We start from the raw sequence: 19900 nt of genomic DNA on the forward strand, positions 1-19900 counted from the left end.
TTAACCCAATTGATAAACCCCACCCCGAACCCAAACCTACGCAGCACCTCCCAGAGGTACTCCCACTCTACTCGGTCAAAGGCCTTCTCCGCGTTCATAGCTGCCACTATCTCCGCCTCTCCCTCCTCCGATGGCATCATTATCACGTTTAAGAGCTGCCGCACATTGGTGTTTAGTTGCCCGCCCTTTACAAATCCCGCCTGGTCCTCGTGGATTACCCCCGTGACACAGGCCTCGATCCTTGTGGCCAGCACTTTTGCCAGCAACTTTGCATCCACATTGAGGAGCAAGATCGGCCTGTGCAATCCACATTGCAGTGGGCCCTTGTCCCACTTTAGGATCAAAGAAATTGTCGCTTCCGACATTGTCGGGAGCAGGGTCCCCTCCTCTCTTGCCTCATTAATGGTCCTCACCAGTAGCGGGGCCAACAGGTCTGCGTACTTCCTGTAGAACTCCACCGGGAATCCGTCCGGTCCCGGGGCCTTCCCCGCCTGCATGCTCCCCAAACCCTTGCTCAGCATCTCCAACGCAATTGGTGCCCCCAAACCAGCCACCTCTTGCTCCTCCACCCTCGGGAATCTCAGCTGATCTAGGAATCGTCTCATCCCCTCTTCCCCCGCTGGGGGCTGGGATCTGTATAGCTCTTCATAAAAGACCTTGAATACCTCGTTTATTTTCGTCGCACTCCGAACCGTCTTTGACTCCCCCTATTTCCCTCGCTGCCATCCTCTTACGGAGCTGGTGTGCCAGCATCCGACTAGCCTTTTCCCCATACTCGTAGGTCGCCCCCTGCGCTTTCCTCCACCGTGCCTCCGCCTTCCCTGTGTCAACAGGTCAAACTCCGTCTGGAGCCGTCGTCTTTCCCCAAGTAGTCTTTCCTCCGGGGCCTCTGCGTATCTCCTGTCCACACTCAAAATCTCCCCCACTAACCTCTCCCTTTCCATACCCTCTGTCTTCTCCCTATGAGCCCTAATGGAAATTAGCTCTTGCCTGATCACCGCCTTCAATGCCTCCCATACCACCCCCACCCGCACCTCCCCGTTGTCGTTGGCCTCCAAGTACCTTTCAATACACCCCCTCACCTTCCCACACACCACCTCGTCCGCCAGCAGTCCCACATCCAGCCGCCACAACGGGCGTTGGTCCCTCTCCTCTCCCAGCTCCAGTTCCACCCAGTGCGGGGCATGGTCCGAAACGGCTATAGCCGAATACTCCGTCCCCTCCACCCTCGGGGTGAGCGCCCTACCCAGAACAAAGAAATCTGTCCGGGAGTAGGCTTTGTGTACATGGGAGAAGAAAGAAAATTCCCTGGCCTGCGGCCTTGCAAACCGCCATGGGTCCACTCCCCCCCCCCCCATCTGATCCATAAACCCCCTAAGTACTTTGGCCGCCGCCGGCCTCTTTCCAGTCATTGATTTGGAGCGGTCTAGTGCTGGATCCAACACTGTATTGAAGTCCCCTCCCATAATCAGGCCTCCTATCTCCAGGTCCGAAATGCGCCCCAACATTCGCTTCATGTATCCTGCATCATCCCAGTTCAGGGCGTATACGTTTACCAACACCACCCACGTCTCTTGCAGCCTACCGCTCACCATTACATATCGCCCTCCATCGTCCGCGACAATAGTCTTGGCATCAAATGACACCCGCTTTCCCACCAATATTGCCACCCCTCTATTCTTCGCGTCCTGTCCCGAGAGGGGGGCCCTCGTCCCGACCACCTCTTCTGTGTCCCATTCCCTTTCAGCCAGTGCAGCAGCAACCCTTTTTCCCCCCCTTCCCCTCCCCCCGCTAGACCCCTGTCTAGCTTTTTTGCTCCCCCATGTCACTCCCGTAAGTCAGCTGACGCCTGCTGACCCCGGCTTCCCCCGCCGTCCCATTGACCTCCCCGCGTGGGAGTCTCCCAATCCATATGCATTCCTTCATTCCCCTTCCCGCCTTTCTTCCTGCGCGCGGGAAAACACCCCGCGCTTTCCAAAGCCCGCTCCGCCCCCTCTGGTGCAGCTCCTGTCGCGGCCTTGTCTCTCTCCCCCAGCCTATGTATCATTTCCTGCGCGTGATTGACCCCCTATATCCAACAACCATCACACATCAAACCCCAAAACATCCCCCCCCACCCTCACAAACCCTGTTAGAGTCCAACTTTTCGGCTTGTACAAAGGTCCACGCCTCTTCAGGCATTTCAAAGTAATAGTGTTGGCCCTTGTATGTGACCCACAGTCGCGCTGGCTGCAGCATTTTGAATTTCACTTCTTTCCGGTACGACGCCGCTTTGGCCCGGTTGAAACCCGCTCTCCGCTTTGCAACCTCCGTGCTCCAGTCCGGTATATTCGGATCTCTGCATTGTCCCACTTACTGCTCCGCTCCTTCTTGGCCCATCTCAGGACCCACTCTCTGTCCGTGAACCGGTGGAACCTCACCACCATCGCCCTTGGCGGCTCATTTGCCTGGGGCTTCTTCGCCAGCACCCGATGTGCCCCGTCCAACTCCAGCGGCCTCGAAGGGGCCTTCGTGCCCAACATCGCCTCGAGCATCGTGCTCGCGTATGCCCCGGCATCAGCCCCCTCCGCTCCCTCAGAGAGACCCAGGATTCGCAGATTCTTTCTCCTCGACCTGTTCTCCAGGTCTTCGAGTCTTCCCGCCCACCTCTTGTGTAGCGCCTCGTTCTGCTCCACTCTCACCGCCTGGCCCACGAGCTCGTCCTCGTTCTGACTGACTTTGTTCTGTATCTCCTGGATCTTAGCTTCGTGGGCCTTCTGGGTGATCCCGAGTCCTTCAATTGCCGAAAGCATAGGCGCCAACATCTCCTTGCGCATCTCCTCGCGCTGCTCCTTGAAGCAGCGCTTGATGAACTCCTGCAGCTCCCCTTTGTCCCTGGCCGCCGCAATTTTGTTTTCTTTCCCTCGCTTCTCCCGTTGCTCCAGTGCCGCTCCTTTGGCCGTTACACTTCTGGTCCATTTCATAGATTTTGGAGGGGGACCTCTCTCTTCCCTTCCCCACGGGTTGTATCAAAAAAAAAAAGTTTTCTTGGGGCTCCTCTAACGAGCCCGAAAGTCCGTGGTAGCGTGAGCTGCCGAATCGTGCGGCTTAGCTCCGCACATCCGCAACCGGAAGTCGAGAGGGAATCCTTTTGGCAGTTTTCACTTCACCAGTCTGCCCCAAAAAGTCTATGGAAACTCCTGAAAAAGGTCTGAGAGTCGGTTCCAGACGGGAGCTGCCGAATGCGCAACCTACTCCATCATGGCCGCCACCGGAAGCCTCGTCCCTGCTTCTTCAATGGCCTTGGTAGATCTTTTCACAGTTGTTTCCTCTGCTGCTAGAATTCACCTTTGATAGAGTCAAGTCAGATTGCAGCTTTAAGATTGCCCTTCCCCCGCCTGCATGCTGGAAGAGGCTTTTGTCTATTCCTATAGCTCAAGCCAAATCTTTTACTGTTTCTGCCGGGTCTGGTAGCCAAAAGACAGAACATTCCTGGGGGACACTGTCAGGGGAATGCTGCAGTCTTCTTCCCACACCGGGAAATGTCAAACAAATGCCGTGGGGGCCCTGTAAAAGAGCCCAAAAGTCCGTTCCAAGCGTGAGCTACCGAATATGCGACCTAGCTCTGCATAGCCGCACCCGGAAGTCCGGGCTCGGGAATTTTCATTCTTCTCACATGTCCATAAGCCTTATTCTCGAATTGACTTTTTCATTTTGAGTAGGGTGCTGATAGCGAGAGTAGAGGATACCGAGTATTCGGCAATAGCCATTTCGGACCACGCCCCGCATTGGGTGGACTTGGAGATGGGGGAGGAGAGGGACCGCTGTGGCGCTTGGCTGTTGGTGGACGAGGAGGTGAGCAAGCGGGTCTGAGGAAGTATAGAGAGGTACTTGGAGACCAACGACAATGGGGAGGTCCGAGTGGGGATGGTATGGGAGGCACTGAAGGCGGTGGTGAGGGGAGAGCTGATCTCCATTAGGGCCCACAAGGAGCGGAGGGAACGGGGGGGAGAGGGAGAAGCTGGTGGGGGAGATGGTGTGGGGAGGCAGAAGGTATGCGGAAGAGCCTGAGGAAGGATTGGTGATGAAGAGGCGCAGCCTTCAGGCCAAATTCGACCTGGTGACCACCAGGAAGGCAGAGGTGCAGTGGAGGAATGCCCAGGGGGTGGTCTACGAGTATGGGGAAAAGGCAAGCCGGATGCTGGCGCATCAGCTTCGGAAGCGGAACACAGCTAGGGAGATTGGGGGAGTTGAGGACAGGGGAGGGAGCGCGGTGCGGAGTGGGGTTGGCATCAATGGGATCTTCAGGGACTTCGACGAGGAATTGTACCGATCTGAGCCCCCACGGGAGGAGGGAGGGATGGGCCGTTTCCTGGACCAATTGAGGTTTCCAAAGGTGGAAGAGGGACTGGTGGCGGGATTGGGGGCCCCGATTGGGCTGGAGGAGCTGATCAAAGGGATAGGAAGAATGCAGGCGGGGAAGGCACCGGGGCCGGACGGTTTCCCGGTCGAGTTCTATCAAAAATATATGGACCTGTTGGGCCCGCTGTTAGTTAGGACCTTCAATGAGGCAAGGGAGGAGGGGGCTTTACCCCCGACGATGTCCCGGGCACTGATCTCCTTGATCCTGAAGCGGGACAAGGATCCCCTGCAATGTGGATCTTACAGACCGATTTCCTTGCTAAATGTAGATGCCAAGGTGCTGGCGAAGGTCTTAGCCACGAGGATTGAGGATTGTGTGCCGCAGATCATCCATGAAGACCAGACGGGGTTTGTGAAAGGGAGACAGTTGAATGCGAATGTGCGGAGGCTTTTGAACGTTATCATGATGCCAGCGAGGGAGGGGGAGGCGGAGATAGTGGTGGCTGAGAAAGCCTTCGATAGGGTAGAGTGGGGGTACCTGTGGGAGGTGCTGAAGAGGTTCGGGTTTGGGGAGGGGTTTGTCAGGTGGGTTAGGCTGTTGTATGAGGGCCCGATGGCGAGTGTGGCCACAGATAGGAGGAGGTCCGAGTATTTTCGGTTGCACCGAGGGACGAGACAGGGGTGTCCCCTGTCTACCCTGCTCTTCGCACTGGCGATTGAACCCCTGGCTATGGCACTGAGAGAGTCGAGGAACTGGAGGGGGTTGGTGCGGGGTGGGGAGGAGCACAGGGTGTCGCTTTATGCGGACGACCTGCTGCTGTATGTGGCGGACCTGGTGGGAGGAATGCCAGAGGTAATGAGGATCCTTGGAGAATTCGGGGACTTTTCGGGGTACAAACGCAAACCCAGGAAGAGCGAGCTGTTCGTAGTTCAGCTAGGGGACCAGGAGAGGGGGATTGGCGAGCTCCCACTAAAAAGGGCGGAGAGGAGCTTCAGATATTTGGGGGTCCACTTAACTTTACAAGGCTGGTGGAGCAAATGGAGGAGGAGTTCAAGAGGTGGGACGCGTTGCTGCTGTCCCTGGCGGGTAGGGTGCAGTCAATCAAAATGACGGTGCTCCCAAGGTTTTTATTCCTGTTCTAGTGCCTCCCCGTGTTTAGGGCAGCACGGTAGCATTGTGGATAGCACAATTGCTTCACAGCTCCAGGGTCCCAGGTTCGATTCCGGCTTGGGTCTCTGTCTGTGCGGAGTCTGCACATCCTCCCCGCGTGTGCGTGGGTTTCCTCCGGGTGCTCCGGTTTCCTCCCACAGTCCAAAAGATGTGCAGGTTAGGTGGATTGGCATTGATAAATTGCCCTTAGTGTCCAAAATTGCCCTTAGTGTTGGGTGGGGTTACTGGGTTATGGGGATAGGGTGGAGGTGTTGACCTTGGGTAGGGTGCTCTTTCCAAGAGCCGGTGCAGACTCGATGGGCCGAATGGCCTCCTTCTGCACTGTAAATTCTATGTAAATCCCGAAGGCTTTTATCAGGCGGGTTAACAGGAGTATAATGGGGTTTGTGTGGGCGCGAGGGACTCCGAGGGTGAGAAGGGTGTTCCTGGAGCGGAGTAGTGATAGGGGGGGCTGGCTCTGCCCAACCTCTGTGGGTACTACTGGGCCGCCAATGCGACAATGGTGCGCACGTGGGTGATGGAGGGGGAGGGGGCTGCATGGAAGAGGCTGGAGACGGCGTCCTGTGCGGGTACGAGTCTGGGGGGGCTGGCAACGGCGCCACTGCCGCTCCCTCCAAGGAGGTATTCCACGAGCCCGGTGGTGGTGGCGGCCTCAAGGTTTTGGGGCAGTGGAGGCGGCATAGGGGGGAAGTTAGGGCTCTGCGTGGACCCCATTACGGGGGAACCACCGGTTCGCCCCAGGAAGAACAGGTGGAGAGTTTTCAGGGTGGCACAGGGCAGGGATACGAAAGTTGGGGGACCTGTTTGTGGACGGGAAGTTCGCGAGCTTGGGTGAGCTGGAGAAGTACGGGCTCTCACCCAGGGAACACCTTCAGGTACTTACAGGTAAGGGCGTTTGCCAGACGGCAGGTGGTGGAATTCCTGCGGCTACTGCCACACACAGTACAGGACAGGGTGCTCTCGGGGTGGGTGGGTGGGAGTGGGGAAGATCTCGGAAACTTACCAGGTGATGCAGGAGGAGGAGGAGGCCTCGGTGGTGGAGTTGAAAGGTAAGTGGGAGGAGGAGTTGGGAGAGGAGATCGAAGAGGGGACGTGGGCAGATGCCCTAGGGAGGGTGAACTCTTCCTCTTCATGCGCGAGGCTCAGCCTCATACAGTTTAAGCTGCTGCACAGGGCACACATAACCGGGACAAGGATGAGCAGGTTCTTTGGGGGTGAGGACAGGTGTGCTAGGTGCTCAGGGAGCCCAGCAAATCACACCCATATGTTCTGGGCATGCCCAGCGCTGGAGGAATTTTGGAAGGGCGTAGCGAGGACGGTGTCGAGGGTGATAGGATCCAGGGTCAGACCGGGCTGGGGGCTCACAATATTTAGGGTGGCAGAGGAGCCGGGAGTGCAGGAGGCGAAAGAAGCCGGAATTCTGGCCTTTGTGTCCCTGGTAGCCCGGCGAAGGATTCTCCTTCAGTGGAAAGATGCGAGGCCCCCAAGTGTGGAATCCTGGATCAATGATATGGCGGGGTTTATTAAATTGGAGAGGGTGAAATTCGCCTTGAGAGAGTCGGTACAAGGGTTCTTTAGGAGGTGGCAACCGTTCTTAGACTTTCTGGCAGAACGATAGACATTGGTCAATGGCAGCAGCAGCTCGGGGGGGGGGGGGGGGGGTTTACTTTATTTTGGTTTATGGTATTTACACTGGAAGGGTCTGAGGGGGTGTATACACCTGTTGTGTTAAGTCGGGGTGTTAATGTTAATTTATTATTTAGGTACAGGGAGGGGTTTGGGGGGGTTGCTTTTTTAGATTGTGTTTTGTACTTAACCCTGTTGGGTTCTTTTTTCTTTCTCATTTTGTTATTGATATTTTATGAAAACCTTTAATAAAAATTATTTTAAAAAAATAATGGATGCCAGGAGGGGCGTTTCCCACTTATCCCATGGGCCCAGCCTGTTTGGTCGGGACTGGTTGCGCCATTTGCATTTGCAGTGGTAGCCCATCCTCCAAACAGTTTCTGGAAGGTTGACTGAGGTGCTAGGACGCTACCCAGATGTATTCCAGCCCGGTTTGGGGAAAATAAAAGGGGCCGTATCCCGTATCCAAGTCGAACCAGGAGCCATGCCGTGCTATTTCCGGGCGCGCTGGTGCCTTATGCCTTGCTCGAGAAGGTAGAAGGGGTGCTCACTCGTTTGGAGACTTTGGGTATTATCAGGCCCGTCCGTTTCGCTGACTGGGCAGCACCAATTGTACCTGTAATGAAGCCAGATGCCACAGTTCGCTTGTGCGGCGATTATAAACTTACAGTGAATACGGCTTCCCGACTCGACCGATATTCAATGCCTCGCATAGAGGATCTCTACGCGAAGCTTGCAGGTGGACTCTCGTTCACAAAATTAGATATGAGTCACGCCTACCTACAGTTGGAGCTGGACCCTGCCTCCCGACCATATGTAATGATTAATACACACCGGGGCCTGTATGAATATACACGTTTGCCCTTTGTAGTATCCTCTGCCTGTGCTATTTTTCAACGCGTTATGGAGGGCATTTTGAGAGGTTTACCGCGTGTCGCTGTCTACTTGGATGACGTTTTGATCACAGGGACATCGGAGCAGGAACATTTGGAAAATCTGGAGGCTGTCCTTAGACGCTTTTCGGGGGCTGGAGTCCATTTACGTCGCACAAAGTGCGAAGGAAGTAGTCTACCTGGGTTATCGAGTGGACCGCGAAGGTTTGCACCCCGTCGCAGAGAAGGTGCGCACGATTCAACAGGCCCCCATCCCGACCGACACTTCGCATCTTCGTTCTTTTCTCGGCCTCGTAAACTATTACGGGAAGTTCCTCCCCAATCTGGCAACTATGCTGGCCCCGTTACACCTTCTGCTAAAGAAAAATCACACCTGGGTTTGGGGTCAGCCGCAAGAAACCGCTTTCCGGCGGGTAAAACAACAATTGTCGTCGTCTGGGTTACTAACCCACTATGATCCTGGAAAGCCTCATCACATGTGATGCGTCCCCGTATGGTATTGGGGCTGTCCTGTCCCACAAGATGGAGAGCGGGGCCGAGCGGCCGATAGCTTTCGCCTCCCGCACACTGACTGCAGTGGAAAAAAAAGTCCGCGCAGATCGAGAAGGAGGGCCTGGCAGTGGTCTTTGCGGTGAAACGTTTCCACCAGTACGTGTATGGCCGCCACTTCACTATCGTGACTGAACATAAGCCTCTGCTGGGACTTTTCAGAGAGAATAAGCCAATACCGCCCATTGCTTCCGCAAGGACCCAGCGCTGGGCTTTGTTGCTCGCTGCATACGAGTATTCTCTGGAGCACAAACCAGGTACGCAGATAGCGAATGCCGATGCACTGAGCCGATTGCCTTTATCGACCGGCCCCATGTTCTTTACGCAAAGAGTAGTGAGGCCGTGGAATGCCCTACCTGCTACAGTAGTGAACTCGCCAACATTGAGGGCATTTAAAAGTTTATTGGATAAACATATGGATGATAATGGTATAGTGTAGGTTAGATGGCTTTTGTTTCGGTGCAACATCGTGGGCCGAAGGGCCTGTACTGCGCTGTATTGTTCTATGTTCTATGTTCTATGTCGACCCCCACGGCCTGTGAGGTGGTTGCAACCCTAAATTTTATGGACACCTTGCCTGTCACGGCATCACAGATCCGTGAGTAGGCCCAGACGGAGCCAGTCCTGTCAAAGGTTCGGCACATAGTCCTCATAGAATCATAGAATCATAGAAGTTTACAGCATGGAAACAGGCCCTTCGGCCCAACCAGTCCATGCCGCCCAGTTTTTACCATTAAGCTAGTCCCAGTTGCCCGCACTTGGCCCATAACCCTCTATACCCATCTTACCCATGTAACTATCTAAATGTTTTTTAAAAGACACAATTGTACCCGCCTCTATTACTACCTCTGGCAGCCCATTCCAGACACTCACTACCCTCCGAGTGAAGAAATTGCCCCTCTGGGCCCTTCTGAATCTCTCCCCTCTCACCTTAAACCTATGCCCTCTAGTTTTAGACTCCCCTACCTTTGGGAAAAGATGTTGACGATCTACCTTATCTATGCCCCTCATTATTTTATAGGCCTCTATAAGATCACCCCTAAGCTTCCTACGCTCCAAGGAAAAAAGTCCCAGTCTATCCAGCCTCTCCTTATAACTCAAACCATAAAGTCCCGGCAACATCCTAGTAAATCTTTTCTGCACTCTTTCCAGTTTAATAATATCAAAGAACAAAGAAATGTACAGCACAGGAACAGGCCCTTCGGCCCTCCAAGCCCGTGCCGACCATACTGCCCGACTAAACTACAATCTTCTACACTTCCTGGGTCCGTATCCTTCTATTCCCATCCTATTCATATATTTGTCAAGATGCCCCTTAAATGTCTCTATCGCCCCTGCTTCCACTACCTCCTCCGGTAGTGAGTTCCAGGCACCCACTACCCTCTGCGTAAAAAACTTGCCTCGTACATCTACTCTAAACCTTGCCCCTCTCACCTTAAACCTATGCCCCCTCGTAATTGACCCCTCTAATATCCTTCCTATAATAGGGTGACCAGAACTGCACACAGTATTCCAAGTGTGGCCGTACCAGTGTCTTGTACAACTTCAACAAGACGTCCCAACTCCTGTATTCAATGTCCTGTATGGTGGGCAGCATAGACAGCCCCCAGGTGAGTTGCGGGCATTTTCCTCCAAGCTGTCAGAATTCAGTGTGAAAGACGGCATCCTCTTGTGGGGGACGCGTGTGATTGTCCCGGAAAAAGGACAGGAGCTGATACTAAGAGACTTGCACAATGGGCATCCAGGTGTGACCAAAATGAAAATGTTGGCCCAGAGTTATTTCTGGTGGCCAGGCCTCGACATCGACATTGGGAAGGTGGCCCAAAACTGCTCCATTTGCCAGGAGCATCAGAAGCTTCCACCGGCCGCGCCTCTACATCACTGGGAATGGCCAGGGCGGCCTTCGGCGCGCTTGCATGCAGATTTTGCCGGCCCTTTTCAAGAATCCATGTTCCTTCTATTAATCGACGCCCAGTCTAAATGGCTCGAGGTGCATAAGATGCAGGGGACAACGTCCTGCGCGACAATTGAGAAGATGCATTTGTCTTTCAGTACGCATGACCCCCCGAGGTGCTAGTCACGGATAACGGCACTCCATTTACAAGTGATGAGTTTGCGAGGTTCATGAAGATGAACGGCATACTCCATATCCGCACTGCCCTGTACCACCCGGCTTCAAATGGGTTGGCGGAGCGCGCAGTGCAGACATTCAAACGAGGCCTAAAGAAGCAGTCGTCCGGGTCAATGGACACGAGACTGGCTCGCTTTTTGTTTTCGTATAGGACCCCCCCCCCATTGCGGTGACTGGGGTAGCTCCCGCAGAACTCCTAATGGGCCAGAGGCTTCGCACTCGCCTTAGCATGGTTTCCCCGGACATTGGCGCAAAAGTACGCCGCACACCAGAACGGCAGGGACATGGTTTTTCTTGGCATCGGCCGATTTGGCAGTTTGCGCCCGGTGACCCAGTGTTCGTTCGGAATTTTTCTGGTGGTGCCCAGTGGGTCCCTGGCGTAATCTTTCGCCAAATGGGCCCTATATCTTACCAGGTGCAAGCCCAGGGTCGTCTCCAGCGCAAACATGTAGACCACGTTCGGTCCAGAAGACTATCCCTTCCAAAGATTCCTCGCCCCCTGAGCTCATTTCTACAGCCGCAGAGACCAGAGACAATGGAAAGTAGTCCTCACAATCTTTCTCTGGTGCCTCACTCGAAGCCTGCGCAGGTCATTACAAAACCATGTGGAGATAGAGACGCCAAGATGACGGAGGCAGCAGACTCTGACTCCGAGATGGAGACACAGGACGCATCAGAGGGGGAATCCTCGGGCCCACGGGCCGTGGATGTACAACCGTTACGCCGTTCATCACGGAAGCGTCAGTCTCCGCCTCATTACACGCTGCCTGATCCAGCGCCTCGTGCAAATGGTGTCTGGCCAGCGGCAAAACGAGTCCGACGCCCTCCTTCGCCAGGGTCTTCGGTGGATTCCTTGGACTTTGGGGGAGCGGGATGTTCGAACCTGCCTGCTTACCATTGGCTGGGGACTAATGACAATCCCACAATCCTGTGGGAGTATGAGCTTCCCCAATGAGGGGGCAGAGAAATCATTAGCAGACTCCCTGTATAAATAAAGCTGGCCAGTTTGGAACCAGCCAGGGAGGAGTGAGCAGCGAGCGAAGTTGCTTAACTTAACTTAACGTACAATAAGGATAAATGCGTATTTAGCACCAACCATCTAGCCATTCTAGGCTACGTAGTGCGAAATGGGGTTATAAGCCCTGGCCCTGAGCGCATGCGCCCCCTTATGGAGTTCCCCCTCCCTCACTGCCCCAAGGCCCTGAAGCGCTGCCTCGGATTTTTCAGTTATTACGCACAGTGAGTCCCCAACTACGCAGACAAAGCCCGACCCCTAATACAGTCCACAACCTTCCCCCTGTCCCCCTTCCCCCTTCAGCCGCATCAATGCAATTTTTTAATTTTAGTGTTTAAGGCGGGAACAGGAAGTTTGACCCGCGGACTTCTGGGAAGTCCCTCACCAATACATTCTGGTGGAGAGGAAACCCGAGACACTACACGTGTAGTGTCTCCCACCCGCCCTCCTCCTCTAACCTAATAATAAAGCCCATTGGTGTGAGGTAAGTACCATATTTTATTCTTTTTTTTTTTTTAATTTAATTTAGTTGTTAGCCAGATCTTGGTAGAACGTTAGAGGGATGGCAGGGAAGGGAGTGCAATGTTCCTCCTGCAGGATGTTTGAGGTGAGGGATGCCGTTAGTGTCCCTGCTGATTTTACCTGCAGGAAGTGCTGCCATCTCCAGCTCCTCCAAGACCGAGTTAGGGAACTGGAGCTGGAGTTGGAAGAACTTCGGATCATTCGGGAGGCAGAGGGGGTCATAGGTAGCAGCTTTGGGGAATTAGTTACACCAAAGATTGGAGATAGATGGGTAACTGTAAGAGGGGCTGGGAAGAAGCAGTCAGTGCAGGGATCCCCTGCGGTCGTTCCCCTGAGAAACAAGTATAACGCTTTGGATACTTGTGGGGGGGGGGGGGGACTTACCAGGGGTAAGCCATGGGTACGGGCCTCTGGCACGGGGTCTGTCTCTGTTGCTCAGAAGGGAAGGGGGGAGAGGAGCAGAGCATTAGTAATTGGGGACTCGATAGTCAGGGGCACAGATAGGAGATTTTGTGGGAGCGTGAGAGACTCACGTTTGGTATGTTGCCTCCCAGGTGCAAGGGTACGTGATGTCTCGGATCGTGTTTTCCGGGTCCTTAAGGGGGAGGGGGAGCAGCCCCAAGTCGTGGTCCACATTGGCACTAACGACATAGGTAGGAAAGGGGACAAGGGGGGTTTAAACTAATGCAGCAGGGGCATGGGAACCTGGATTGTAGTTTTAGGGTAAGGGAGAATGAGAGTATAGAGGTCAGGAGCACAGATTTGACGTCGCAGGAGGGGGCCAGTGTACAGGTAGGTGGTTTGAAGTGTGTCTACTTCAATGCCAGGAGTATACGAAATAAGGTAGGGGAACTGACAGCATGGGTTGGTACCTGGGACTTCGATGTTGTGGCCATTTCGGAAACATGGATAGAGCAGGGACAGGAATGGATGTTGCAGGTTCCGGGGTTTAGGTGTTTTAGTAAGCTCAGAGAAGGAGGCAAAAGAGGGGGAGGTGTGGCGCTGCTAGTCAAGATAGTATTACGGTGGCGGAGAGGATGCTAGATGGGGACTCATCTTCCGAGGTAGTATGGGCTGAGGTTAGAAACAGGAAAGGAGAGGTCACCCTGTTGGGAGTTTTCTATAGGCCTCCAAATAGTTCTAGGGATGTAGAGGAAAGGATGGCGAGGATGATCCTGGATAAGAGCGAAAGTAACAGGGTAGTTATTATGGGAGACTTTAACTTTCCAAATATTGACTGGAAAGGATATAGTTTGAGTACATTAGATGGGTCGTTTTTTGTACAGTGTGTGCAGGCGGGTTTCCTCACACAATATGTTGACAGGCCAACAAGAGGCGAAGCCACGTTGGATTTGGTTTTGGGTAATGAACCAGGCCAGGTGTTGGATTTGGAGGTAGGAGAGCACTTTGGGGACAGTGACCACAATTCGGTGACGTTTACGTTAATGATGGAAAGGGATAAGTATACACCGCAGGGCAAGAGTTATAGCTGGGGGAAGGTCAATTATGATGCCATTAGATGTGACTTGGGGGGGATAAGGTGGAGATGTAGGCTGCAAGTGTTGGGCACACTGGATAATTGGAGCTTGTTCAAGGATCAGCTACTGCGTGTTCTTGATAAGTATGTGCCGGTCAGGCAGGGAGGAAGGCGTAGAGCGAGGGAACCGTGGTTTACCAAAGAAGTGGAATCTCTTGTTAAGAGGAAGAAGGAGGCCTATGTGAAGATGAGGTGTGAAGTTTCAGTTGGGGCGATGGATAGTTACAAGGTAGCGAGGAAGGATCTAAAGAGAGAGCTAAGACGAGCAAGGAGGGGACATGAGAAGTATTTGGCAGGTAGGATCAAGGAAAACCCAAAAGCTTTCTATAGGTATGTCAGGAATAAGCGAATGACTAGGGAAAGAGTAGGACCAGTCAAGGACAGGGATGGGAAGTTGTGTGTGGAGTCTGAAGAGATAGGCGAGATACTAAATGAATATTTTTTGTCAGTATTCACTCAGGAAAAAGATAATGTTGTGGAGGAGAATGCTGAGACTCAGGCTATTAGAATAGATGGCATGGAGGTACGTAGGGAAGAGGCGTTGGCAATTCTGGACAGGCTGGACAGACTTCCGGTGAGACAGACTTCCGGTGACGGTGGGCGGGAGGCGGCCGCACAATGGAGAGCCCCCGCTCGGGAACGGCAATTTCGGGGCTTTAAGTCCGGTCCCAGGGTCCGCGGAGGCGGCAGAAGAAGGGAGAAGGCACGGATGAGGCACTGAGAAGACACAGGAGAGAAAAAAAACCCAAAGAAAAATGTCGAGGGTGAGCAGAAAAACGGCCGAAAAAAAACCAGCTGGAGGTCCGTCGGGGAGTGGAAAGGTCATCGCGGGGTCACCAGGAAAAATGGAAGCTGGAGCACCAGGGAAGGCCGCACTGCTTACGGCTGAAGAAATAACTAAGGTGATGGCTGCGGAATTTGAAAAGCAGTTGGCGCAGATTGCGAAATGCATGGAGGCGGTGAGGAAGGAGATGAGGGAGGTTTTGAGTGTGCTGGTGGAGGAGGCGGTTTCCCCGGTGAGGACGGAGGTGGCGAGCGCAGTGGCGGAGGTGCGAGAGCAAGGGGAGGCGCTGAAGGAAGTGGAGGAGACGTTATTGAAGCACGGTAATCAACTTGCCTCGATGGGGAAAGAGATGCGGAAGGTGATGGATACTAACAAGGATCTGCGAGGAAAAATGGAAGACCTGGAAAACAGATCCCGGCGACAGAATTTGAGGATTGTGGGGCTGCCCGAAGGAGTTGAAGGACCGAAGCCGACTGAGTATTTTGCCGCGATGCTGGCAAAACTACTGGGGGAGGGGGAGGACCCCTCCCGATATGAACTGGATCGGGCTCATCGGTCGTGGAGGCCTGTACCAAAGGCGAGTGAGCCGCCAAGGGCAGTGACTCTGTGCTTCCGTAGGTACAGGGTGAAGGAGAAGGTCCTGAGCTGGGCCAAGCAGAAGCGGGTGGTGCAGTGGGCTGGAGCTGGTATACGTGTATACCAGGACTTTACAGTGGAGCTGGCAAGGAGGCGGGCTGCCTTCAACAGGGTGAAGAGGGCACTGTACATTAGCAAGGTGCGGTGCGGCATTGTATATCCAGCAAAGCTGAGGGTGACTTACAAGCTCAGGGACTTTTATTTTGGAACGGCGGAAGCAGCGGAGGAGTTTGCGAAAGCAGAAGGACTGTGGCAGAACTGACAAACTGAGGAATGGCCATGTGCCGATGTAACCTCATGACTGTATTTTCTTCTTTTTTGTATCACTGCGCGTGGGTGTAGAGATTAAAGGAGCCAAGGTGGTATATATTTGGACGAGGGAAGGGACGGGACTTTCACTCGAAATGAGAGTTCTTTGGGGTGTAGGTGGATAGGTGGGGTTTGTGTGCTAAAAGGGGATCTTTGGGCTTTCCTGGGGCCAGGCAAGTGGGAAAGGGACCCGGGCGGGGGCCTCCACGCTGGCCGGTGTGTGCCGGCCAGTGAACGGGAGTGAGGTGGGGGGAGGGGCTGCGGCCATCGGAGCCTGGCAGAACAGGGTCCGAGTGGTCTAGCCGGGGTGGAAAGTTGGCGGGGAAGGAACCAAGGGTAGGGGGAGGGGTTTTACAAGAGGCAGTGGACGGGAGGAGCTGGAGACCTGGGATGGGGGGGGTGGGGGGGGGGGGTGGGGGGTGGAGGGGGGGAGCTGTGTAGATTAAGGGTGACTACGGGTAATCCCAGATTTATTTTTGTCATTTGTTTATGTAAACATGCGGGTTGAGTTTTGGGGGTTGGCGGGTAGATGGGATCGTTGTTGTTATTATGGGGACTGACATATCTTGCTGATTATTGTTTATCGTTGATGGATGTAAATGTGGGAGAAAATGTGAAAGTGGAGGAGAATAAAAAAAATAAAAATAAAAAAAAATTCTGGACAGGCTGAAAATAGATAAGTCCCCGGGGCCTGATGGGATTTATCCAAGGATTCTCTGGGAGTCCAGGGAAGAGATTGCTGGACCTTTGGCTTTGATTTTTATGTCATCATTGGCTACAGGAATAGTGCCAGAGGACTGGAGGATAGCAAATGTGGTCCCTTTGTTCAAAAAGGGGAGCAGAGACAACCCCGGCAACTACAGACCGGTGAGCCTCACGTCTGTAGTGGGTAAAGTCTTGGAGGGGATTATAAGAGACAAGATTTATAATCATCTAGATAGGAATAATATGATCAGGGATAGTCAGCATGGCTTTCTGAAGGGTAGGTCATGCCTCACAAACCTTATCGAGTTCTTTGAGAAGGTGACTGAACAGGTAGACGAGGGTAGAGCAGTTGATGTGGTGTATATGGATTTTAGCAAAGTGTTTGATAAGGTTCCCCACGGTAGGCTATTGCAGAAAATACGGAGGCTGGGGATTGAGGGTGATTTAGAGATTTGGATCAGAAATTGGCTAGCTGAAAGAAGACAGAGGGTGGTGGTTGATGGGAAATGTTCAGAATGGAGTTCAGTTACAAGTGGAGTACCACCAGGATCTGTTCTGGGGCCGTTGCTGTTTGTCATTTTTATCAATGACCTCGAGGAAGGCGCAGAAGGGTGGGTGAGTAAATTTGCAGACGATACTAAAGTCGGTGGTGTTGTCGACTGGAAGGATGTAGCAGGTTACAGAGGGATATAGATAAGCTGCAGAGCTGGGCTGAGAGGTGGCAAATGGAGTTTAATGTAGAGAAGTGTGAGGTGATTCACTTTGGAAGGAATAACAGGAATGCGGAATATTTGGCTAATGGTAAAGTTCTTGGAAGTGTGGATGAGCAGAGGGATCTAGGTGTCCATGTACATAGATCCCTGAAAGTTGCCACCCAGGTTGATAGGGTTGTGAAGAAGGCCTATGGAGTGTTGGCCTTTATTGGTAGAGGGATTGAGTTCCGGAGTCAGGAGGTCATGTTGCAGCTGTACAAAACTCTGGTACGGCCGCATTTGGAGTATTGCGTACAGTTCTGGTCACCGCATTATAGGAAGGACGTGGAGGCTTTGGAGCGGGTGCAGAGAAGATTTACCAGGATGTTGCCTGGTATGGAGGGAAAATCTTATGAGGAAAGGCTGATGGACTTAAGGTTGTTTTCGTTGGAGAGAAGAAGGTTAAGAGGAGACTTAATAGAGGCATACAAAATGATCAGGGGGTTAGATAGGGTGGACAGTGAGAGCCTTCTCCCGCGGATGGAAATGGTTGGCACGAGGGGACATAGCTTTAAACTGAGGGGTAATAGATATAGGACAGAGGTCAGAGGTAGGTTCTTTACGCAAAGAGTAGTGAGGCCGTGGAATGCCCTACCTGCAACAGTAGTGAACTCGCCAACATTGAGGGCATTTAAAAGTTTATTGGATAAACATATGGATGATAATGGCATAGTGTAGGTTAGATGGCTTTTGTTTCGGTGCAACATCGTGGGCCGAAGGGCCTGTACTGCGCTGTATCGTTCTATGTTCTATGTTCTATGTTCTAATGCAGACATTGCAAAGGCCACGATTCGTGCCATCGACGAGTCCCTCCCCTTCCAGGTCGAGAGCGATGCGTCCGACGTAGCTCTGGCGCCAACCCTCAACCAAGCGGGCAGGCCCGTGGCCTTCTTCTCCCGTACCCTCCATGCTTCCGAAATTTGCCATTCCTCGGTCGAAAAAGAGGCACAAGCCATAGTTGAAGCTGCGAGACATTGGAGGCATTACCTGGCTGGCACGAGATTCACTCTCCTCACGGACCAAGTTGCTTTCATGTTCGATAATGCACAGCGGGGCAAGATTAAAAACGACAAGATCTTGCGGTGGAGGATAGAACTCTCCACCTTCAACTATGAGATCTTGTACCGTCCGGGGAAGCTAAACGAGCCTCCTGATGCCCTGTCCCGCGGCACTTGTGCCACTGCACAAGTGGACCGCCTCCGAGCCCTCTACGAGGACCTCTGCCACCCGAGGTCACTCGTTTCTTCCACTTCATCAAGACCCGCAACCTGCCCTACTCCATCGAGGAGGTCAGGACAGTCACCAGGGACTGCCAAATCTGAGCGGAGTGCAAACCGCACTTCTACAGGCCTGATAAAGGCTTCCCTTCCCTTTGAACGCCTCAGCATGGATTTCAAAGGCCCCCTCCCCTCCACCGACCGCAACACGTATTTCCTGAACGAGATTGACAAGTACACCCGGTTCCCATTCGCCATCCCCTGCCCCGACATGACCGCAACCACTGTCATCAAGGCCCTCCAGGGTATCTTTACACTGTTCGGTTTCTCCGGGTACATACACAGTGATAGGGGGTACTCCTTTACGAGTGACGAACTGCGTCAATTCCTGCTCAGCAGGGGCGCAATCTCAAGCAGGACGACCAGTTACAACCCCCGGGGAAACGGACAGGTGGAGAGGGAGAACGGAACGGTCTGGAAGACTGTTCTACAGGCCCGACGGTCCAGGAATCTCCCAGTCTCCCACTGGCAAGAAGTCTTCCCGGTGGCCCTCCACGCAATCCGGTCACTGCTCTGTACAACTACCAGTCAGACACCTCATGAACGTCTCCTTGTTTTCCCCAGGAAGTCCTCCTCCGGGACCTCGCTCCCTACCTGGCTAGCGACACTCGGACCCATCCTGCTTCTGAAGCACGTGCGGGTGCACAAGTCGGACCCGTTGGTCGAGATGGCCCACCTGCTGCACGCTAACCCCCAGAACGCCTAGGGGTGACAAAGCTGCCAGGGAGGCCAAAACCACGCTCCCGGAGTCGCAACCACCTGGACCCCCACCAGAATCACCACCGAAGGCCAGACGATCCAGAAGGACGACCAGGCCACCCGATCGACTGATTTCTTCGCTGTGACTTTAACCGTGAACGAAAACTTTGTAAATATTCTCGACAGACCTGTAAGGAGGTATCACGGTACCTGCATATCTGATCATACCATGTTAAAGGCGACTGTTACCACTGGCCACCCCCCCTGCCGGACTCTTTTTTAACATGGGGTGAATGTGGTATTATCAGGTATTGCGGTACCTAAGAGGCTGATGACCATTGGTTAAACCTAGGAGTTTACCATTGGCTGTTGATACGTAGCTCCACCCTGACAGGCGGAGTATAAGAACCGGTGCCATCCCAGCAGCCTGCATTTTCTGTACCGAAGCTGCTGGGGAACAAGTTCTAGTCGATTAAAGCCTTCAGTTATGAAATCACTTTGTCTTGAGTGTAATTGATCGTGCATCACACAGTTCCAGCCATCCATGTTCCAGACCTTGACCACCTCACGGCCTTACAGAAAATGCAGCAGTCATGGGCCCAACAGAAGGCCACATACGATGCTCATGCCACGGATCTACCGGAGCTGGCCCTAACTGATCATGTTCGTGTCCAGTTGCCTGTGGGCGGCTGGTCAGCCACAGCTGTTGTGATCAAACAAGTGGCCCCAAGATCGTTCCTTGTCCGCATGGCTGATGGCTCCCTGCTATGACGCAACAGACGGGCACTGCGAAGAGTTCCATGCCCGTTTCCTGACCGAAGTGCCCCGCCACCCACGATGCTTCCTCCGGACGTACCCTGCCATGAGGCCACCGATCTACCAGCAATCCTGCCGGCCCATGCGACCACCGCAATGGCAGCGATCCCACCTATCCACGTGCAGGCGGCTCCTGA

General features: G+C 53.5%; 1 long non-coding RNA gene across 1 annotated transcript in view; it reads left to right on the forward strand.

The window, feature by feature from the left end:
• The window catches only part of LOC140391388 (uncharacterized), a 36288-nt gene extending 16848 nt beyond the window's left edge, over positions 1-19440 (forward strand). Inside the window, exon 2 of the long non-coding RNA XR_011935037.1 lies at positions 18813-19440. This is a non-coding gene — a long non-coding RNA (uncharacterized lncRNA). The remainder of the gene's footprint in view (positions 1-18812) is intronic.
• The last annotated feature ends 460 nt before the right edge of the window (positions 19441-19900 follow it).

This window comes from Scyliorhinus torazame, chromosome 15 (genome assembly GCF_047496885.1).
Source record: "Scyliorhinus torazame isolate Kashiwa2021f chromosome 15, sScyTor2.1, whole genome shotgun sequence".
NCBI classification, from domain to species: domain Eukaryota; kingdom Metazoa; phylum Chordata; class Chondrichthyes; order Carcharhiniformes; family Scyliorhinidae; genus Scyliorhinus; species Scyliorhinus torazame.